Genomic DNA, 24,595 nt, shown 5'->3' with positions numbered 1-24,595 from the left:
CTTATGGGGCAAATAAAACGTGAGTTTGCCAAAGAAGGGTAGTCAGAGAGACCATTTTACATAGGCCTCTTTCTTGAAGGTGGTCAGGAAAATAAAGAAAACAGTTGCAGCAACACCTGAGAGTGGTGGGTGGGGAAGGAGGTAAATGTAATAAAGGAAAGAATTTTTCTCTTATTCTTCACTGGGCCTCTCATATCATACCATGCTAGTGATGATGCCCTTCCCTACATCTTCATCAACTATTATGGACTGATTATTTGTGTCCCCCCCTCACATTTATATGTTGAAATCTAATCCCCACTGTAATGGTATTTGGAGGTGGGGCCTTTGGAAGTAATTAGGTTATGAGGGTGGAGGCCTCATGAATGACTAGTGCTTTCCTAAGAAGAGGCCAGAGAGCTTGCTAGTTTTCTTTCCACCATGTGAGAATACAAGAAGAAGTCAGTTGTCTGCAACTTGGAAGAGGGTCCTCACCAGAATCTGACCATGCTGGCACCCTGATCTCAGACTTCCAGCATCCAGAACTGTGAGAAATAAATTTCTGTTTGTTCCTAAGCTACCCAGTCTCTGATACTTTGTTATAGCAGCCCAAACTGATTAAGACAATCCTATTCCCAATTGATCATAATGCCAAGTTCTCATCTTATCTCTGACCCACCCATTTTCAGTCTCCTTCGCTCACCTGTTTATAAAAATACAGGGATCTTTAGGACTATTTTCTCAAGACAAAATCTTCTCTCTATGCATTTTAAGCAACCTCCTTCATTCCACAGGTGCCAACTACCAGTACCTGCTTGTGTCTCCAACAAAAACTTTTCTCCTGAGTTCCAAATTACCTAAAATAGATCTGAATTTGAATTCAGTGCCTTTATCACCAAATCTAATTGCCTGCCTCTATTTCCTGTCTCTTAGGTTGTAACACCAATGACTCACATCACTTAAGCCAGGAAGCCTAGAATGAGGCATCTCAGCTCTCAACTACACACTCAATACTTCAAAAGTCCAGTGATTCTCAAAAACAGAAATATAGATCAATGGAACAGGATAGAAAGCCCAAAGATAAACCCACACACATATGGTCACTTTATCTTTGATAAAGGAGGCAGGAATGTACAGTGGAGAAAGGACAGCCTCTTCAATAAGTGGTGCTGGGAAAACTGGACAGGTACATGTAAAAGTATGAGATTAGAACACTCCCTAACACCATACACAAAAATAAGCTCAAAATGGATTAAAGACCTAAATGTAAGGCCAGAAACTATCAAACTCTTAGAGGAAAACACAGGCAGAACACTCTATGACATAAATCACATCAAGATCCTTTTTGACCCACCTCCTAGAGAAATGGATATAAAAATATATATATAAGCAAATGGGAACTAATGAAACTTCAAAGCTTTTGCACAGCAAAAGAAACCATAAACAAGACCAAAAGACAACCCTCAGAATGGGAGAAAATATTTGCAAATGAAGCAACTGACAAAGGATTAATCTCCAAAATTTACAAGCAGCTCATGCAGCTCAATAACAAAAAAACAAACAACACAATCCAAAAATGGGCAGAAGACCTAAATAGACATTTCTCCAAAGAAGATATACAGATTGCCAACAAACACATGAAAGAATGCTCAACATCATTAATCATTAGAGAAATGCAAATCAAAACTACAATGAGATATCATCTCACACTGGTCAGAATGGCCATCATCAAAAAATCTAGAAACAATAAATGCTGGAGAGGGTGTGGAGAAAAGGGAACACTCTTGCACTGCTGGTGAGAATATAAATTGATACAGCCACTGTGGAAAACAGTATGGAGTTTCCTTAAAAAACTACAAATAGAACTACCATATGACCCAGCAATCCCACTACTGGGCATATACCCTGAGAAAACCATAATTCAAAAAGAGTCATGTACCAAAATGTTCATTGCAGCTCTATTTACAATAGCCCGGAGATGGAAACAACCTAAGTGTCCATCATCGGATGAATGCATAAAGAAGATGTGGCACATACAATGGAATATTACTCAGCCATAAAAAGAAACGAAATTGAGTTATTTGTAGTGAGGTGGATGGACCTAGAGTCTGTCATACAGAGTGAAATAAGTCAGAAAGAGAAAGACAAATACCGTATGCTAACACATATATATGGAATCTAAGAAAAAAAAAATGTCATGAAGAACCTAGGGGTAAGACAGGAATAAAGACACAGACCTACTAGAGAATGGACTTGAGGATATGGGGAGGGGGAAGGGTAAGCTGTGACAAGGTGAGAGAGTGGCATGGACATATACACTACCAAATGTAAAATAGCTAGCTAGTGGGAAGCAGCCGCATAGCACAGGGAGATCAACTTGGTGCTTTGTGACCACCTACTGGGGTGGGATAGGGAGCGTGGGAGGGAGGGAGATGCAAGAGGGAAGAGATATGGGAACATATGTATATGTATAACTGATTCACTTTGTTATAAAGCAGAAACTAACACACCATTGTAAAGCAATTATACCCCAATAAAGGTGTAAAAAAAAAAAAGTCCAGTGATTCTTTCTACCTTCCAAAGTTCTCCTGAGTTTGTCACATTTTTATCCCCTCTACCATTTCTTTAGTTTCAGTCCTAAATTATTTCTCTCTTACATTCCTGACCCAATAATTGATTCCTCCTAATTGATTTTCTTTTATCCTCTTCTAGTCTTTCCCAGTGATGCAAGTCAAATCAGTTCACTTCCCTGTAATCACCTAACCTTCAGGACCAGTAGCTTAGTGTCATAACCAGGAATGCATATAAGTTATTTAGGAGCTGAAATTTTATACAACAGTGTGTATTTGCATTTTTCTGACAAGAGGGTTTTATACACTTCATGAGATTATCAGAAGCTGAGGTCCCAGAGATAATTTAAAAATTGGCCCACTGAACAAAACTTATGATATTCTTGGCTCTTCCACTACAACTATACACCAGGTTTTAGTCTTATTAGAGTTACTAAAATGAATCACATTTCTCTCACTTTTTTATGCTTTGTGTGCACATTTCCCTGTATCAAAATATCTTCCATTTCTCTTTCCATCCAAAATACTACTTGGTTTGGACCTCCCCTCTGGGATATATCCTTTCTTACCCTGAAAGGAAATGTACAGTTAGGTACCTTCTGTGAATTCTCATAGCACCTGTGGCTCTCGTGTGAGCTGTTTGAAGACAAGGATTTTATCTTGCTGTGAAAAATCAAATAATGCACTCCCAAAGATACCCTATTCCCTGGAACCAGTGAATATGTTACCTTACATGGCAAAAGGGATTTAGCAAAAGTGATTAAGTTGAGGATTCTAAGATAGGGAAGTTATCCTGGATTATCCTAGTGGGCCCAATGTAATCACATGGTCCTTATATGAGAAAAAGAGGTGGGTCAGAGTCAAAAACGGAGACATGACAATGGAAGCAGAGGCTGGAGTAATGAGAGAAAGGGGCCATAAGCTGAGAAATGCAGACAGTGTCTAAAAGCTTAAAAAGGCTAGGAAACAGATAACTCCCTGAGAGCCTCAAGAAGGAATGCAGCCCTGCTGACACCTTGATTTTTAAGACTCTTGAACTCTAGAACTATAAGATAATTTGTTCTAAGCTGCTAAATTTGCAGTAATTAATTACAGTAGCACATAAAAACTAGTACACTTGATAATGTACAGCATAGGGAATACAGTCAATAATATTGCAATAACCTTGTATGGTGACAAATGGTAACTAGACTGTGGTCATTTTGTAATGTATAAAAATATCAAAATCACTATGCTGTACACATGAAATTAACATAATATTGTAAATTAATTTGTAATCTGTGCATTCTAGATCCTAGTAGAGTACCGAGTTTAGAATAACTAAACAAACTCTTCCTGGAAGAATTTCTCTCTAAAGCTGAATGTTGCTAAAGTCCTGACCATGTTGGTTACTTACTTTATGCCTAAACTATGTAGCCACTAAACTGATTAATAATTTAATCAAATACTCTTTCTTGACTACTTATGGCTAATTAAGAACAATCTATCTCAGCCCTCTTGACCCTCTTGGAGGAGGTAGGAGGATATGAAGAATGAATTAATTAAGAAAAGCGGTAGACTGTGGCCCTATCTCTGAGAAAGTAATGACTGATTTAAGATTTGAACTAGAAGCAGCTTTTAACTAGGCAGAAATTCAGGGTCTTCCCTGGTGGTGCAGTGGTTAAGAATCTGCCTGCCAATTCAGGGTACATGGGTTCAAGCCCTGGTCCAGGAAGATCCCACATGCCGTGGAGCAACTAAGCCTGTGCGCCACAACTACTGAGCCTGAGCTCTAGAGCCCAGGAGCCACAACTACTGAAGCCCATGCACCTAGAGCCCGTGCTGTGCAACAAAGAGAAGCCACAGCAATGAGAAGCCCGTACACAGCAACCAAGAGTAGCCCCTGCTCGCCACAACTAGAGGAAGCCCGCGCGTAGCAGCAAAGATCCAACGCAGCCAGAAAAAGAAAAAAAAAAACTACTTAATAAAAAATAAGTAAATAAAAAAATAATAATAATTTTTAAAAGGCTACAATTGTGGAACATGTCTGGCAGATTACTAGAAAGATATGATTAGAAATAAATAGTAGCCATTGTTAAAAAACACTAGGCAGAAGTTCAGTTCAGGAAGAGTATTCAGCCACTGGAGGTGAGAAGGTTGGTAAGTATAAAGGAATGAAAAGAAAGTCAGATTAGCTGAAGGCTAGAGAGGATGTGAGATACAGAAGATATAGGAAGAGGAAGACCCAAAAGCACCTTGTAAGGGAGTTCCCATTGGCTAAAAACAATGGAAAAGCATCGAAGGGGGATCTGGTGGTGACAGCAAGGGGGTATGGTGGGGATAAGGAATGACAAAACTTTAGGAATCTGGATATTGGATTAGGGCGGATGTGCATTAAAGGGAGCAGATCTGAGGATTTTCTTCTTTGTTTTCCAGCCAAATTTTTTTAATTGAAAAAGATGAGCTCTGCTAATAAAAATTATTTTATTAATGCTATTTTTATTAATAATAATTATTATTATTATTCTCCCTTGCCACACCCATGAATTCCTATCAATGAATATCCAAAGCCATTTTATTAGCATTCCCTGAAGAGAAACTATATTTACATCAAAGACTACATCCACTCAATTCTAAGGGCAAGTGGAAATGGTGGCTATAATAGTGTGCCTGAGAAGTGACAAAATGAATGTTGGAAAAGGAAAACAAATCACTACATGTTACAGTATACTTCATGTTTACCTGCATCACCATTTTTTAAAATTCATATCATTTATTTTCTGACTTATTTTATTATCTTACTCCATGTATCCTAATCAATATATTTATCAATCGATATATTGTTTATAATTTTTATAATTATAATTTTGATATATTATGTTGATATATTATGTTGATATATTATGTTTATAATTATGTTTATAATTTTTATAATTTTAGTTGCTACAAATTTTCCATGAAAAAAATAATTTTTATTACAAATCTATTAACCACTATTTTTTTTTTTTTTTTGCGGTACACGGGCCTCTCACCGCTGTGGCCTCTCCCGTTGCGGAGCACAGGCTCCGGACGCGCAGGCTCAGCAGCCATGGCTCACGGGCCCAGCTGCTCCGCGGCATGTGGGATCCTCCCGCACCGGGGCACGAACCCGTATCCCCTGCATTGGCAGGTGGACTCTCAACCACTGCGCCACCAGGGAAGCCCCAACCACTATTTATTTTCAAATAGATTTTATTCAAAATATAAATAGTTATAAGATATAATGAAAGAAAAAACAATAATTATGTATATGTGTGCATATTTATTGACGTACATACCTATAAAACACAGAAAAATAAACTCCACTGAAAATGGGAACAATGTATATGAATAAATTAATAGAATACTACCGAAAGTCATAAATGAAGATTTGAAAAAATGGAAAGGTATAACTCTAAGACCTAAAAATGTCAAATCTCTTTTGAACAAACTTGTGGTTGCCAAGGAGGTGTCGGGGGATAGGGAGGGATGGATTGAGAGTTTGGGATTAACAGATGCAAACTATTATATATAGAATGGATAAACAACAAGGTCCTACTGTATAGCACAGGGAACTATATTCAATATCCTGTGATAAATCATAATAGAAAAGAATATGAAAAAGAATACGTGTGTGTATATATATATATATATATGTATAACTGAATCACTCTGCTGTACAGCAGAAATTAACACATTGTAAATCAACTATACTTCAATAAAATAAATTATTTTAAAAAGTCAAATCTCTTTCAATTTATAAATTTGATGTTGTTCCAATAAAACTCTAAGAAACTTTTTTCTTCTGGGAGTTAAACAATTTTAAAGTTTATATATAAAAATAAACTAAATGATAGCTCAGAAAAATATTTAAAAAATAAAGGTAGCAGGGCTTCCGTGGTGGCGCAGTGGTTAAGAATCCGCCTGCCAATGCAAGAGACACGGGTTCGAGCCCTGGTCTGGGAAGATCCCACGTGCTGTGGAGCAACAAAGCCCGTGCGTCACAACTACCGAGCCTGTGCTCTAGAGCCCGTGAGCCACAACTACTGAGCCCACGTGCCTAGATCCCGTGCTCCACAACAAGAGAAGCCACTGCAATGAGAAGCCTGCGCACCTCAACAAAGAGTAGCCCCTGCTCTTTGCAACTAGAGAAAGCCCGCGCGCAACAACGAAGACCCAATGCAGCCAAAAATAAATGTTTTTTAAAAATTAATTAAAATAAGTAAATAAATAAGGGTAGCAGAATATGCCACCCCAAAATACACTGCTTTGGTATACTGATTATTTTGAGCTTTTTCATTGTTGTTGAAAAACAATAAATGCAGGCAGCGGCTTTCTCTGAACTCCTAATATCTGCCTAAAGACGAAAGGAGCTCAATTGTCATAAATGCCCTCCCCAGGAATTTCATCAATCAGGGAAGACTGACTCATCACAGGAGAGGAGACTAGAAGCCGACACCTAACTCTGTCATAAACTATCATACCTCCCATCTATTCTTCCAAGGGCCCATTCACCTTTCCTAAAAATCACTTACTCTCCCCTCAGAGGCCTACATCTCCCCTCCCTCTTCCCTATTAAGATGATATTTAAGCCTAAATTCTAAGCCACTTATTTGAGTTACTCATCTGTTTGTGGATAGCTCCTATGTATACATGAGGTATATAAGTTAATAAATTTGTTTGTTTTTATCTTTTTAATCTATCTTTTATTATTGGAGTCTCAGCCAAGAACTCAGAAAGGTAGAGGGAAAATTTTTTCCTCCCCTACAATATTAAAATTAATTATGAATCTACATTTAAAAATGCTAACCTAAGAATATTCATACAAATCAATAGAACAAAATAGAAAGCCCAAATATAGACTCAAATACACAGATGTATTTAGGATACAATAAAGGTAGCATTTCAATTCCTAGTGGAAAAGGTGAGTCCATAGCTCACACCTTATACCATATATAATTCCAAGTGGATAAAAGACTTAAATATTTAAAATGAAACTCTAAAAGTAACCAGAATAAATCAAAAAAAATTGTCTACTTGTGTGTGCATATATAAAAAATCTAGGAATGAGGAAAATTTTTCTAAGTATGACACAAAATCCAGAAATCATTCAGAAAAAAAAATTGATAAACTGAACTACATAAAAAACAAAAAGGCAAACAAAACAAAAAGCCCAAATAACCCGTTGGAAAAAATGGACAACAAATTTGAACAAATAGTTTAAGTTGAAATAAAAATGACTCTTTAATTTATGAAAAAATGCTCAATCTCAATATTAATCAACAAATTAAAACTATACAGATAATCTCCCATGCAGAAAATTCCAAATAATGTATTTTCATACTCCTTCCTCAAGGAGGTGGAGCACAATTCCCCATTCCTTAAGGATGGGCTATACATAGTGACTTCTCTCAAAGAGTACAGTTTAGAAAGGGGTGAGGGGAAACCTAAACTTACGGTGGAGAGATCTTACAAACATTAGTTCAATCAGGTGACCAAGGTCAACCTCAATAGTAATATGGTGTTGATAGTATGTACTCTTGATATGATATGATGAGAATAGCAATTTACCTCTGTGCTTTTCCTCCCCAAAGGGTCTTCAACCCCAGTCTAGTCATGAGAAAAAAAATCAGACAAATTCAAATAGAGGGACATTTTAAACAAAACACCTGACCAGTATTCCTCAAAACTGTCAAGATCATCAAAAATAAGGAAAGTCTGAAAAACTGTCAGAGCCAAGAGAAGTCTGAGATATGACAATTAAATGTGAAGTGGTATCCTAGATGGAATCCAGGAACAGAAAAAGGACTTTAGCAAAAACTAAGGATATCTGAATAAAGTATGGAATTTAGTTAATAATAAGGTACCAACACTGCTTCATTAATTGTAATAAATATACCATATTAATGTAAGATATTAATTAATAATAAGGGAAATTGGGCATGGGATATATGGAAACTCTATCTTCACAATTTTTTTCTATAGATCTAAAATTGTAATAAAAAATAAAGTTTATTTTAAAGGAAAAAATTCTATACAGATATGCCATTTTCAGTTATTAGATTGGCAATGTTTAAAATTTGATTTTACACTCAGTTGGTGAGAGTGTAAAGAAACAGGCATTTTTATACATTGTGAGATGAGTAGAAGTATACATTTCTACTCTATGGAGGGCAATTTGGCAATACATTTTCAATTATTAATATCTCTACTTTTCCTTAGCAATTCCATTTCTAGGAATTTATCATTAAAAAAGACTCATGGGATTTTGCCATTTGAAGCAACACGGATGGATTTGGAGGGTATTATGCTAAGTGAAATACATCAGACAGAGAAAGACAAATACTGTACGATATCACTTACATGTGGAACCTAAAAAATACCACAAACTAGTGAATATAACAAAAAAGAAGCAGACTCACAAATATAGAGAATAAGTTAGTAGTAATCGGTGAGGAGAAGAAAGGGGGGAGGGGCAATATAGGGACAGGGGAGTAAGAGGTACAAACTATTATGTATAAATAAGCTACAAGGATATATTGTACAACACAAGTAATATAGCAAATATTTATAATAACTATAAATGTAGTATAACCCTTAATAATTGTGAATCACTATATTGTACACCTGTAATTTATATAATATTGTACATCAACTATATTTCAATAAGAGATCAATATTCAAAAAAAGCAGTTCATTACAAAAATTTCTCATCTTTAATTTTATTTTGATCTTCTCTGTTTTCTGTTATTTTATATAATACTTTCTCTCCAAACATAACCCTAATGATGCTAATATTTATTTCTAATCCTCTTTCACCAATACTCTCATTTATTTATTTCCTTTCTAACCCAAATTGTCTAGTATGTTTGTCAAAGATTTGAAAGCAAGTCTCTCCCTCCTTCTGAAACACGACTGTTATAATGCCTTTAACATTCTACTCTTTTTCCTATAAAAGCTCAATATTTCAAATGCATTTATTTAATAATAATTCGTTAAGTGCCAACTATGTGTTAGATTTAAGATAGGGTGATATAAATACAGCCCCTGCCCTTGAGAAGTTTACTCTGGGGAACTACTGAGTCGTTAAATAGCAGTTATGATTTTGGAGTCAGGTCAACTTGATTCGAATTCTGGATTCTAAAAGTATTAGTTCTATTTCTGTAGGCAAATTATTGGCCTCCTTGAGTCTCAGTTTTCTGAATGACTCCTTTTCCTTCTTTGGGACTAGATGTGATTTATTTAAAACCACATAATGATAGAAGGTCCCTTCTAGTACTGACTCTTTTTGGCCCTTCTCTCTTTCTATAAAAGTTGGATTTCCATTCATACTTTGTAGGTTTATTTATTTATTTATTGGTTGCGTTGGATCTTTGTTGCTGCGAACGGGCTTTCTTTAGTTGTAGCTCGTGGGCTCTAGAGCACAGGCTCAGTAATTGTGGCACACGGGCTTAGTTGCTCTGTGGCATGTGGGATCTTCCCAGACCAGGGCTCGAACCTGTGTCCCCTGCATTGGCAGGCAGATTCTTAACCACTGCGCCACCAGGGAGGTCCCATTCATACATCGTATAATACCCATCTTCCCTACCATACTCTGAGCTATATAAGGGCAGGGACCACAACTATTTTTTTTCACCAGGGTTCAGTTAGCTCCTAACAGCAGCGGCACATAGAGTCCACTAATAGATATAAGCCATTCTTATTCTTTTTACCCTGGTTTCCAGGATTAAGTTTGAACAGACCCATTTACTCTGTCCCTTCCTACTTGAGTCAGGTACTCTCCCTCATGTGTCCCATCTGTAATGTTGTCTTTCATTTGTCATATCCCCAACCACAATGTCAGCATGGGCAGTGTTTCAAATCAGTTTAACCCATCAGAGACGAAAAGGATCTGGTTCCTTGAAGGATCATTAACACACACTGAATGAACAAATATAAGACTAATTGCAATTACTTTATTTTAGTGGCTTTTCAGGCCCTTAAAAAGGTTCTTTTCGGATGGAGTTGTGTCACTCAGGCAACCACCTTCACTATGGAGTCCTAATCACTATTATACTGTTTTTTAGGTCACAAAGATTAATTCAAATGATCTCTTCTATTGCTTCATATTAGATTACATGGTCTGAAAGTACACCCCTCTTTCTCTAGTACCTAGAGGCAAACCTGAAATTGTAAATACAAATCAAGAGAAGTTTCTAGCTATATACACTGATTTTGAGGTCAAGAAAGATAGGGTCTTTGTGCAGTAAAATAAGAAAAAATAGAATGAATAGAACTTTTTTTTTTAATAAATTTATTTGTTTATTTTTGGCTGCGTTTGGTCTTCATCGCTGTGCACAGGTGTTCTCTAGTTGCGGCGAGCGGGGGCTACTCTGTTGTGGTGCACGGGCTTCTCATTGCTGTGGCTTGTCTTGTTGCAGAGCATGGACTCTAGGCACGCGGGCTTCAGTAGTTGTGGCACGAGGGCTCAGTAGTGTGGCTCACGGGCTGTAAAGCGCAGGCTCAGTAGTTGTGGCACACGGGCTTAGTTGCTCCGTGGCATGTGGGATCTTCCCGGACCAGGGATCGAACCCGTGTCCCCTGCATTGGTAGGCGGATTCTTAACCACTGCGCCACCAGGGAAGTCCTAATAGAACTTTTAATGAAGAAAGAATGACAGGGCTTCCCTGGTGGCGCAGTGGTTGAGAGTCCGCCTGCCGATGCAGGGGACACGGGTTCTTGCCCAGGTCTGGGAAGATCCCACATGCCGCAGAGCGGCTAGGCCCGTGAGCCATGGCCGCCGAGCCTGTGCGTCCGGAGCCTTGCTCTGCAACGGGAGAAGCCACAACAGTGAGAGGCCCACGTACCGAAAAAAAAAAAAAAAAGAAAAAGAAAGAATGACAGACTGAAATAGTAGAAAATAAATAACATACAGCCAGAGTTGGTTTTCTTTGGGTTACTGAATTAGACTCCTTCTTAGTTATTTCACAAAGACTGATTATATGTTTTTTAATCCTGTGCTAGTTTCCAGGCAAGAAGTTTTTACACTAGCAGACAATTCATTCATGATGCTTTTAGAAGACAGACCTCGTATCACTTTGCCCCAAGTCTACTTTGCCCTGAGAGCACAACAAAGCACCCTACTGGGAAGGCTTCCAAGTGACATTTGATCTTTCTGGTCTAGTCTCCCTGCTGGTTTGGGTTCCCTCTAAAATAGACTGATGATTGGAAACTGTGTCATTACCCATCAATAGCCTGAGTTCAAGTTAGGCTCACCTTAGCCCTACAAAATATATTGCAGATTACACTCATACCTGTAGAGTTCTAACTGTAAGCAATAAATGTGTAAAAGATGAAAATAAGTGCTTACTTGGGACCATAGACTGTCCCTTCTCTACCCTTCTTTCATCCCCTCAGAGCAGAGGACAAATTATAGATAGCTAGGTTAAAAACATAGGTATGAAATAGAAGCATTTGGAGAGAGTGCAATAACTAGAAGCCATTTGTTTCGTTGGAGGATTAGATATAAATATTAATGGAAAAGAAGAGCAAAGTAGTTTAGAGACTGTGGCTGGGACAAAAGTAACAATGACTTGGGCCGGCTTTTCTCCCACTTTGATCCTGAGGTGATCCTAGAGGTGGTGGGAATCCTGCTAGCTTGCTGAGGAGCAGAGCTACTGCCTTTCATGGTAGCATAAATTTACTCTGCGCAGACAGAAGAGAAGGAAGAATCTAGGAACTCCTTGTTCTAGAGTCCTTCCATCTGGCAGATGCCATACCAACCCTGATCTTCCAGACACAAACCCAAGATAAAATTATGAAAGAAAGAAAGAAAGAGCTATTAAGGAAGAAATTTAACAATATTTAATAAGAGACCTGGAAGAGGGAAAAAATACAGAGCAGAAAATGTTTTGAAGAAATAATGACTGAAAAAAAAGAAATAATGACTGAGAACTCCTCAGAAATAGAGAAAGCGGGGGCTTCCCTGGTGGCACAGTGGTTGAGAATCTGCCTGCCAGTGCAGGGAACACGGGTTCGAGCCCTGGTCTGGGAAGATCCCACATGCCACGGACCAACTAGGCCTGTGAGCCACAGTTACTGAGCCTGCGCATCTGGAGCCTTGCTCCACAACAAGAGAGGCCGCGATAGTGAGAGGCCCGCGCACCGCGATGAAGAGTGGCCCCCGCTTGCCGCAACTAGAGAAAGCCCTCGCACAGAAACGAAGACCCAACGCAGCCATAAGTAAAAAATAATTAATTAATTAATTTAAAAAAAAAAGAAATAGAGAAAGCAATTGTTATGAGGAAAATTCTAGCTTTAAAAATATTGATCAGGGAATTCCCTGGCAGTCCAATGGTTAGGACTTGGCACTTTCACTACCATGGCCAGGTTCAATTCCTGGTAAAAGAGATGATGTTGGCCCAGCAGACAAAGGAATGGAGTTTGTGCATGCCCAGGTTATAAAAATATAATAATAATAATATTGATCAGAAAACAGAAGGACTGAATATAAATGAGCGAATAATTTAACTCAAGGAAAATTACAACTCAAGCTACAAAAAGAACCATTGAATAGATTCAAAGAACCATACAGGAAGGAAAAAAATAAAGATAATAACAGAAATTAAGGAAATAGAAAATAAAACAGCAAGTCAGAGAGTGATCAAAACCAGAAATCAGCTATAGTGGACTTGGGTGTGAGTTGCCCAGATTCCCCTTCGGTGAAAGAGAGTGTTGTCAGGAGACAGTCTCCAGCTGTCAGCCCCTGGAAGAGCACCTTAGCTGTAGACAAATGCCCTTTCCCAAGGTCATACCTTCCTTGTGCAGCCCATAACCAGTGACTGATTTGGCTAGGGTATAAGGCAGAAACATTTAATTTAAGGTGGGCCAACCCTGACATTTTAGCTCCAGAACTTCCCCTAGAGGTTAGTCAAGCCTTTGATTCCTGCTTGCATCACTTTCTGATTTCTCCCTCTCCCCAATTCCACTTTCTTCCCTTTCCTTCTATTGGTGTTGGTCCTAAGGTGCTCCCCAATATCCTGTACCCTAACCTCTGTCTCAGAGTCTGCTTCCCGAAGAACCCTACCAGGGCACTGGTCTTTGGAAAGATTAATAACATGAATAAATCTCTACCAAGACTGAAAAAGAAAACAAGAGAAAAATCAAATAAACAAAATATACAATCTAAAAGAGACATTAACTACTGACAGAGCAGACAAAAAAATATGGTGATAACTTTGAAAACCTGCAAGAAACAAAGTTCTGCAAAAACATAAGATGAAATAACTAGCATAAAAATAAATAGGGGGCTTCCCTGGTTGCGCAGTGGTTGAGAGTCCACCTACCAATGCAGGGGACACGAGTTCGTGCCCCGGTCTGGGAAGATCCCACATGCCACGGAGCAGCTGGGCCCGTGAGCCATGGCCGCTGAGCCTGAGCGTCCGGAACCTGTGCTCTGAAATGGGAGAGGCCACAGCAGTGAAAGGCTCGCATATTGCAAACGAACAAACAAACAAATAAATAAATAGAAAACTTGAATAAACCAATAATGATGTAAGAAATTGAAATGATCACCTACTTCCCTCAATACAAATTCTGCCTAGATGTTTTTACATGTGAATACCACAACCTTTCAAGTACTAAATAATTCCGCGATTATACAACTTCTTCCAAAAAACAGAAAGGAGATAACATTTCCAAACTCTGTTAATGAAACCAGTATAATCTATATTATAAAGCCAGGTAGGTTGGTATGTAAAAAATATGATCAAGCTAATCACTCATGTAATGCAACAAGTTTAAATAAAATATGAGCTAATCGAATCCAAGTGTTTTTTAACACATTATGATAATATTAATTGGTTACAGCACATAATCAAAAGTTAAATATGAAAACACTTTTTAATTAAAAAATAAATAAATTTTTTAAACATTTTTAATCCATGAGGCCATAATGGTACTCAAAAAGGAAAGAGGAAAAGGAAAGTTCTTCTTTACAGTAGAATGTCAGCTAAAAATTGAATAAAGACTGATAAGATTTTGCAACCTTCAGTGTAATAATTGATTCAGACATGGATGACCACTGGTTGCTAAAATTCATTAGGTGAAGATTTGTTGGGAAGACACGAGATAGTCACACAATGTCAAAGTATCACCTTAAAGAGTAGTTACAAATTCCAAAGTGAAATCTGCATCTAGACCTTGGAGAAATCTGGTGGTCATCACTTTAATAAAGTGATAACATTTTTAATGTAATGATGAGACAACCTGAATTGTGTATCTTCTCACACAATGGAATATAAAATCCTCAATCTCATGCATGAAGTATTCTTGCCAAAAACATTTTATCTCAATCTAATCAAGCTTCCAGTCTTAATTTCTAATTTACAGGAAATATAGAAAATTAATCAAAGAACACTATAAGGAGACAAACAACTAGAATGTGGTATATTGTACAAGAAAACTGACCTTTTCTCTTCAAAAGGTCAATATTAAAAAAAAATCTTTTTTCGTTAAAAGGAACTAAAAAGATATTACAGTCAAATAGAATGCCTAAGACTTTATTGAATCCTGGATTTTTCAAAGAAAACTACAAAACATATTTTGGGGACAATTAAGCATATTTGAATATGAACTAGACATTAAATGCTATTATGGAATGGCTGTATATTTCTTAGGTTTTATAATGATATTGTGATTACATAGAAGAATGTCCTTATTCTTAGAAGATGCATGCTGAGGTATTTAGGGACCAAGAATGTGTCTGCTTACTCTTGTGTCTGCTTATCTAGCAGGGTAACCAATCAACAACAAATAGAAAAAGAGGTTTATCAAATATGGCCAAAATGTTAACAAATAGCAAATTATTTCTATTCTTTCAACTTTTCTTCGGTGCAAAATTTTTCAAATAAAACATATAAAATATAATCATAAAATGAATCACGATAAGTTAGCAGTATAAAAAACACAAGTGTGTTTCTACATTTGAAACTGATCAGTTTTATTTTTACCACACTAATTAACTAAGGGGGAAAAGTAATTTCTTTCAGCAATGTTTTATAGTTTTCTGTGTACAAGTCTTGTACCTTCTTAGTTAAGGTTATTCTTTAGTATTTTATGCTATTTTTGATGCTATTGTAAATGGAATCATTTTCTTAATTTCCTTTTCAGATCATCACTGCTAGTATAAAGAAATACAACTGATTTTTGTGTTGATTTTTATATTCTGCAAATATAATTAGCTCTAATAGTTTTGTGGGGGGGGTTTGGTTTCGGTTTTTTTGGCCGCACCACACAGCCTGTGGGATCTTAGTTCCCCAACCAGGGATCGAACCCGTGCCCCTACCGTGGAAGTGTGGAGTCTTAACCACTGGACCACCAGGGAAATCCTATAATTAGCTCTAATAGTTTTTTGATGGATGATTTAGAGTTTTCTATATGTAACATCATGTCATGTGTGTATAGACATAACTTTATTTCTGCCTTTTGAAGTAAGATTATGTTTTTCTTTTTTTCTTGCCTAACCTCTCCGGCTAGAACCTCTAGTACCATGTTGAAAAGAAGTGGTAAAAATGTGTATTCTTGTTCCTGACTTTAGGGGAAAAACTTTCAGCTTTTCACCACTGAGAACGATGTTAGTTGTGGGCTTTACATATATGACCTTTATCATGTTGAGGAAGTTCCCTTCTACTCCTCGATTATTCAATGTTTTCATCATGAAATGGTGCTAGATTTTCTTAAATGTTTCTTCTGAAACAATTATGTGGTTTCTTCCTTCTTTCTATTAATGGGTATATTACACTGATTTTCATGTTGAACCACCCTTGTGTCACAGGGATAAATCCCACTTGGTAATAGTGTATAATTCTTTTAATATGTCATTGAATTCAGCTTCTTTTTAGTATTTTTGTTCAGAATTTTGTATCTATATTCACAAGGTACATTGGTCTATCATTTTCTTATAGTGTCTTTGGTTCTGGTATGAGGGTAATGCTTGCCTCCTAGAACAAGTTAGAAAGAGTTTGAGAAAGACTGGTATTAATTCTTCTTTAAATGTTGGATAGAATTCAGCAGTGAAGCCATCTGGTCCTGAGCTTTTCTTTGTTGGGAGGTTTTGATTACTGATTCAGTCTCCTTGTTATTGATTTATTCTGTTTTTCTTGAGTCGGTTTTGGTAGTTTATGGGTTTCTATGAATTTTTCCATTTCATCCAACTTATACGATTTCTTGGTATACAGTTATTCACAATATTTTCTTAATTATCCTTTTTATTTATGTAAAATTGACAATGCCTACCTTTCATTTCCAATTTTAGTATTTGAGTTTGTTTTGTTTTGTTTTTTAATCTAGCTAAAGGTTTCTCAATTTTCTTGATATTTTCAAAGAACTTCTGGTTTCATTAATTCCATTGTTTTTCTATTATTGACTTCATTTATATCTGTTCTAATCCTTATTATTTCCTCCATCTCCTAACTTTAGGTTTAGTTCTTTTTCTGGTTTGTTAAGGTATACAGCTAGGTTATTGATTTGAGATCTTTCTTCTTTTTAAATGTAGACACTTACTGTAAAAATTTACCCATGAGCACTGCTTTCACTACATCCATGAGTTTTCGTATGTTGCATTTTCATTCTCATTAATCTCTAAGTATTTTCTAATTTCCCTTGTGATTTATTCTTTGATCCACTGGTTATTTTTTTTTTTTTAAGATTTATTTATTATTTATTTATTTATTGGCTGCATCGGGTCTTAGTTGTGGCACGCAGGATCTTTGTTGAGGCTTGCGGGATCTTTAATTGAGGCACACAGGCTTCTCTCTCATTGCGGTGCGCGGGTGTCTCTCTAGCTGTGGTGTGCGGGTTTTCTCTCTCTAGCTGTGGAGTGGAGGCTCCAGGGCATGTGGGCTCTGTAGCTGTGGTACATGGGTTCCAGAGCGTGTGGGCTCTGTAGTTTGTGCCATGCAGGCTCTCTAGTTGAGGCACATGAGCTCAGTAGTTGTGGCACGTGGGCTTAGTTTCCCTGTGGCTTGTGGGATCTTAGTTCCCTGACCAGGGATCGAACCTGCGTCCCCTGCATTGTAAGGCAGACGCTTTACCACTGGACCACCAGGGAAGTCCCTCCATTGGTTATTTTAAATTGTATTGTTTAATTTCCACATAGATGTGAGTTTTCTAGCTTTCCTTCTGTTATTTCTTCTTATATTATTGATTTCATTTGTATCTGCTCCATTTCCTTCTATTATTGATTCTATTGATTTCTTCATTCCATTTTGGTCAGAAAAAATACGCTGCATGATTTCAATTTTTTAAAACTTACTGAGACTTGTTTTGTGGCCTAATATATTGTCTATCCTGGAAAATGTTTCAGGTATACTAGAGAAGAATGTGTATTCTGTTGTTTTGGGGTATTCTACAGATATCTGTTAGGTCTAACTGGTTTATAGTATTATTTAAGTTTCCTATTTCCTTACTGAACTTCTGTTATCTATATATTATGGAAAGTGGGGTATTGAAATTTCCAAATATTGTGGAGCTGTCTATTTACTCTTTCAATTCTGTTTGAGTCATACGTTCCTGGGCTCGTGTTTGGTACAGATATAATTGTTATATCTTCTTGATGAACTGACCCTTCCATTAATATATGATTACTTATTGTCTCTTGGAAGTTCAGATATACAGTTTTTACTTTCTACATTTCTTTTTTGAATATAATGAGCATGTAATCATTTTATAATAGAAAAAAAAAGAGTAAGGTAAAGGGAGTAATATCTTCTCACTCAGAATGTAGGACCCATAGTAGGAAAATACCTCAATATAATAAAGGCCAAATATGACAAACCCACAGCTAACATCATACTCAGCAGTGAAAACCTGAAAGCATTTCCTCTAAGATGAGGAACAAGACAAGAATGTCCACTCTCACCACTTTTTTTTTTTTTTTTTTTTTGCTGTACGCAGGCCTCTCACAGTTGTGGCCTCTCCCGTTGCAGAGCACAGGCTCCGGACACGGGCCCAGCCGCTCCGCGGCATGTGGGATCCTCCCAGACCGGGGCACGAACCCATGTCCCCTGCATTGGCAGGCGGACTCTCAACCATTGTGCCACCAGGGAAGCCCTCTCACCACTTTTATTCAACATAGTTTTGGAAGTCCTCACCATGGCAATCAGAGAAGAAAAAGAAATAAAAGAAATTCGAACTGGAAAAGAAGAAGTAAAACTGTCACTCTTTACAGATGACATGATGCTATACATAGAAAATCCTAAAGACACTACCAGAAAACTACTAGAGCTCAGCAATGAATTCGGTAAAGTTGCAGGATACAAAATTAATATACAGAAATCTATTGCATTTCTATACACTAACAATGAACTATCAGAAAGAGAAATTAAGGAAACAATCCCACTTACCATCACATCAAAAAGAATAAAAATACCTAGGAATAAACATACCTAAGGAGGTAAAAGACCTGTACCCCAAAAACTATAAGACACTGATGAAAGAAATTGAAGACAACACAAACAGATGGAAAGATATACCATGTTCTTGTATTGAAAGAATCAATATCATTAAAATGACCATACTACCCAAAGCAATCTACAGATTCAATGCATTCCCTATCAAATTACCAATGGCATTTTTCATAGAACTAGAACAAAAAATTTTGAAATTTGTATGGAAACACAAAAGGCCCTGAACAGACAAAACAACCTGAGAAAGAAGAACATAGCTGGAGGAATCCCTGACTTCAGACTACACTACAATGCTATAGTAATCAAAACAGTATGGTACTGGCACAAAAGCAGACACATAGATCAATGGAACAGGATAGGAAGCCCAGAAATAAACCCACACACTTATGGTCAATTAATCTATGACAAATGAGGCAAAAATATACAATGGAGAAAAGACAGCCTCCTGAACAAGTGGTGCTGGAAAAGCTGGACAGCTACATGTAAACAAATAAAATTAAAACATCTTCTAACACCATATAGAAAAATAAACTCAAAATGGATTAAAGACCTAAATGTAAGAACAGATACTATAAAACTCTTAGAAGAAAACATAGGTAGAACACTCTTTGACATAAATCACAGCAACATTTCATTGGATCCATCTCTTAGAGTAATGGAAACAAAAGCAAAAAAAAGAGGGGGGGAACCTAATTAAACTTAAAAGCTTTTGCACAACAAAGGAAACCATAAACAAAACTAAAGGACAAGCTACAGGATGGGAGAAAATATTTGCAAATGATAGGACTGGCAAGAGATTAATTTCCAAAATATACAAACAGTTCATACACCTCAATATCAGAAAAACAAACAACCCAATCAAAAAAATGAGCAGAAGACCTAAGCAGACACTTCTCCAAAGAAGACACACAGATGGCCAAAAGGCACATGAAAAGATGCTCAACATCACTAATTATTAGAGAGATACAAATTAAAACTACAATGAGGTACCAACTTACACTGGTCAGAATGACCATCAGCAAAAAGTATACAAATATGGAATTCCCTGGTGATCCAGTGGTTAGGACTCAGCGATTTCATTACCGGGGCGAGGGTTCAATCCCTACTCAGGGAACTAAGATCCCACAAGCTGCATGGCATGGAAAAAAAAAAGTTTACAAATAATAAATGCTGCAGAGGGTATGGAGAAAAGGGAACCCTCCTACACTGTTGCTGGGAATGTAAATGGCTACAACCACTATGGAGAACAGTATGGAGGTTCCTTACAAAACTAAAAATAGAGTTGCCATGTGATCCAACAAACCTACTCCTGGGCATATATCCAGAAAAGACAAAAACTCTAGTTGGAAAAGATACACACACCCCAGTGTTCATAGCAGCACTATTTACAATAGCCAAGATGTGGAAGCAACCTAAATGTCCACCGACAGAGTAACAGATAAAGAAAATGTGGCATATATATTATATATATATAATACACACACACACACACACACACACACACATACACACACACACACACACACTGGAATACTACTCAACCATAAAAAAGAAAGAAATAATGCTATTTGCAGGAACATGGATGGACCTAGAGATTATCATACTAAATGAAGTATATTAGACAAAGACAAATATCATATCACTTATATGTGGCATCTAAAAAAATGACACAAATGAACTTATTTACGAAACAGAAATAGACTCACAGACATAGAAAACAAACATGGCTACTGCTGGAGCATGAGGGATGACTCAAATTCTGTTTGGAGGCATATTTGAGCTTGCTGAGTAGACATCATAAGCAAAGCTCACCCTCCCGAGTTGAAGAAATTTATGGACAAGAAGTTATCATAAAAATTAAATGGTGGCAGACATGTCCAAGGAATACTGTAGGGATTCAATCCCTTTATGAATCTTGTGATAGATGAATGTGTGGAGATGGCAACTAGTGAGCAACAGAACAATACTGGAATGGTGGTAATACGAGGAAATAGTATCATCATGTTAGAAGCCTTGGAACAAGTATAAACAATGGCTGTGTTCACCAGAGAAATCAACTGCTTCTATGTGTCCCCTCTCCACATTTTATTATGATAAATTCTGAGTCATGTACATTTTCTTACTGAACTCTTTTGCTAAATAAACTTTTGTAATAGTCAAAAACAAACAAACAAAAAAAAAGAAAACAAACTTATCGTTGCCAAAGGGGAAGGGGGGGAGGGATAAATTGGGAATTTGGGATTAACAATTACACACTACTATATATAAAATACATAAACAACAAGGACCTACTGTATAGCACAGGGAACTATATTTAATATCTTGTAAAAATGTACAGGGGAAAAGAATCTGAAAAAGTATATGTATGTATATGTATACCTATAACTGAATCACTTTGCTGTATACCTGAAATACTATAAATCAACTATACTTTAAAAAAAAAAAGGAGGGGGCTTCCCTGGTGGCACAGTGGTTAAGAATCCACCTGCCAGTGCAGGGGACATGGGTTCAAGCCCTGGTCCGGGAAGATCCCACATGCCATGGAGCAACTAAGCCCATGCACCACAACTACTGAGCCTGTGCTCTAGAGCCCGTGAGCCACAACTACTGAGCCCGTGCACCACAACTACTGAAGCCCAAGCACCCTAGAGCCCATGCTCTGCAACGAGAAGCCACCACAATGAGAAGCCCTCGCACTACAACGAAGAGTAGTCCCTGCTCCCCACAACTAGAGAAAGCCTGTGTGCAGCAACGAAGACCGAACACAGCCAAAAATAAATAATTTTTTTTAAAAAAAGTAGGACCTTCTGCAAAACAACTGGTTTAGACTCTTCAAAAAAAAATTGTAACTGGGAATTCCCTGGTGGTCCAGTGGTTAGGTTTCCCTTCTTTCACTGCCCAGGGCACAGTTTCAATCCCTGATAGGGGAACTAAGATCCCACAAGCCACAAGGCAGGGCCAAAAAAAAAAGTAATGAAGAAAGTAATGGGGGAATTGATCCTGAAAAAGTTTTAATAACCAAATATAATGTGTAAACATTGACTGGATTTTGTTTAGAAACATTTTGAACAAATGTGAAATTTTGAAAAACTCTGGTTTTGATCTCTACAACTTTTAAATAATTTAGTAAAAATATTATATATACTGTAATATATATCAACTTTAGAAAAATATAACACACTAAATTTAGGTAGAGGGAATATAAGTATTCATTGTATTGCTTTTTTCAGTTCTTCAGTGTGTTTTGTTTTTTGTTTGTTTGTTTGTTTTGCGGTACGCGGGCCTCTCACTGTTGTGGCCTCTCCTGTTGCGGAGCACAGGCTCCGGACGCGCAGGCTCAGCGGCCATGGCTCACGGGCCCAGCCGCTCCGCGGCATGTGGGATCTTACTAGACCGGGTCACGAACCCGTGTCCCCTGCATCGGCAGGCGGACTCTCAACCACTGCGCCACCAGGGAAGCCCTGTTTTGTTTTTTATAAATTTATTTATTTATTTTTGGCTGTGTTGGGCCTTTGTTGCTGCGCGGGCTTTCTCTAGTTGCGGAGGGGCTACCCTTCGTTGTGGTGCGCGGGATTCTCATTGTGGTAGCTTCTCTTTGTTTCAGAGAATGGGCTCTAGAGCGAAGGCTCAGTAGTTGTGGTGCACAGGCTTAGTTGCTCCACAGCACGTGGGATCTTCCCGGACCAGGGCTCAAACCCGTGTCCCCTGCTTTGGCAGGCAGATTCTTAACCACCGCACCACCAGGAAAGTCCCTTCAGTGTGCTTTAATGTTTTTCTAATGAAGGTCTGAAGGAGAAAGGGGAAATTTATGGCTTCTCGTCGGGAAACATGCAAGCAAGAAAAGAGTGAAGCGATATTTAAAGTACCTAAAGGAAAAAAAAAACTTAGAATTTTATGTTTGGCAAAATTTTCCTTCAAAAGTGAAGAAATAATTTCTCAGACAAAAACTGAGGGCATTGGTCACCAGTAGATGTGTCTCGCAAGAAATGTTAGAAAATTTTCAGAGGAGGGTGAGGAAAGTGATTGGAAGGGCTGGAGAAGTTTCCCGAGGGGCGGCGGCAAAAGGCTGCTGTCACCGGATCTTACCCACTTCTTTTGTCACCGCGGGACCGTCGCGAAGTCCATACGCTTCCGCAAGACCCGAGCACTCTCACTACCTGCGCAGCCAAGTCGGCGTGCGCCGCCCAGTAATTCCGACCGGAACCGCAACGGGAGCCGTGCAGGTTCCGGAGAGGTGATGCGCCCCACTCCGGACGTAAAGCGGGGAGGACTACGGCTCATTCTCGCCTGGGGCTCCGCCCACAGACACATCTCAGGTGCAAACCCCGCCCAGCCAGGGATCTTTTGAAGGATCATTTGCACAGAAAGCTGGCTCTGCTGGGATGCTTGGACTTGGGAGAGTCTGGGCAGAAATTGTACGGAGAAAGGTCTTGAGGTAGAGAAAAAGGAGGCTAGACTTGTAGGCAGAGGCAGATTTATAGTGAAGCTAATGAAGCTTAAGTTTCAGAACCTGTCATTTGCACTACCCCTTTCAAGGCTCGGTACCTAATTTTTGCATTATTTTTCTCGAGGGCCTCCCGAATTGTGTAAGGTTTAGACCCCACAAAACTTGACTCCACATAGGGAGCCAGTGGAAAAGAGGGACATGATCAGATAATTGTTTATAAAAATGATCATCTGATAGCCTATGATCGGAGTAGGTAGGAGTAAGGCGAGGAGATCAGATGAGAGAAGGTAATGGTCTGGATTAGTGTGGTGGCAGTGAAGATGGAGAGGAGAGAATGGATTCCACTTACAGTTAAGAGAGAGTAGTGCAGGACTTTGACTGATTGGCCCTATCTAAAACAGTACCATAGGCTTCCCTGGTGGCGCAGTGGTTGAGAGTCCAGCTGACGATGCAGGGGACATGGGTTCGTGCCCCAATCCGGGAAGATCCCACATGCCGCGGAGCGGCTGGGCCCGTAAGCCATGGCCGCTGAGCTTGCGCGTCCGGAGCCTGTGCTCCGCAACGGGAGAGGCCCCAACAGTGAGAGGCCCGCGTGCCACAAAATAAATAAATAAATAAATAAACAGTACCATACTACACCACCAGTTAATAGCTGTCCTTTTGCCCTGTTTTATACTTTTGACTTATTACCACCTGATATGTATTTTATTTTCTTTTAGTCTGCTAAATAATTTTCAAAAGGTTGAAAACGTATCTCTTATAAAAATATAAAATGAACACATGACAAAGATTTTATTCATCATAATAAACTACTCATCCATTATTATCTTAATTAATGAAGGAACCAGTAAGATGGTAGGTAAGACTTGTTCAAATGAGAATTTGAGTTTCAGAGATTTAGATTATCAGCCAAAGGAATACTGAAATGAATTTGCTAATAGTTGCAAAAATACTAATATTCTATGAAGCAAAAAACTGTAATTCTGGGAGTTATTTCTTCAACCAGATGGAAATGGATTCCATCTCTACTAGACAAAATCCATTTGCATTACTAGGAATAGGAAGTATTTGCATTGTTCTCAGACAAGAATTATTTGCATTGCTATCAGTTTTCTACAAGTTAGCCTCTACCTACAAAGTTGTATGATAGCTTAGTC

At 38.1% G+C, this 24,595-nt stretch overlaps 1 protein-coding gene and 1 pseudogene across 4 annotated transcripts in view; one reads left to right on the top strand and one right to left on the bottom strand.

Annotated features, from left to right (window-relative positions):
* Positions 1 to 23,172, bottom strand: part of MORC1 (MORC family CW-type zinc finger 1) — a 351,409-nt gene extending 328,237 nt beyond the window's left edge. For 2 of the 3 annotated variants that reach the window (XM_079922604.1, XM_079922607.1), the window contains exon 1: positions 23,078 to 23,151. The gene's annotated coding sequence lies outside the window, so the exon portion shown is untranslated. Of the gene's footprint in view, positions 1 to 23,077 lie in introns of all 3 variants that reach the window. The other variant, XM_079922605.1, reaches the window with a different exon arrangement.
* LOC307186814 (small nuclear ribonucleoprotein G-like) lies at positions 20,798 to 21,019 on the top strand (annotated as a pseudogene). Its single transcript has one exon. The product of its transcript is annotated as a small nuclear ribonucleoprotein G-like (transcript).
* Positions 23,173 to 24,595: the final 1,423 nt, after the last annotated feature.

Source organism: Stenella coeruleoalba (assembly GCF_951394435.1).
Source record: "Stenella coeruleoalba genome assembly, chromosome: 5".
Classification (NCBI taxonomy): Eukaryota; Metazoa; Chordata; class Mammalia; order Artiodactyla; family Delphinidae; genus Stenella; species Stenella coeruleoalba.
The sequence above is the reverse complement of the archived record's forward strand: the minus strand, read 5'-3'. Positions and strand labels throughout refer to the sequence as shown.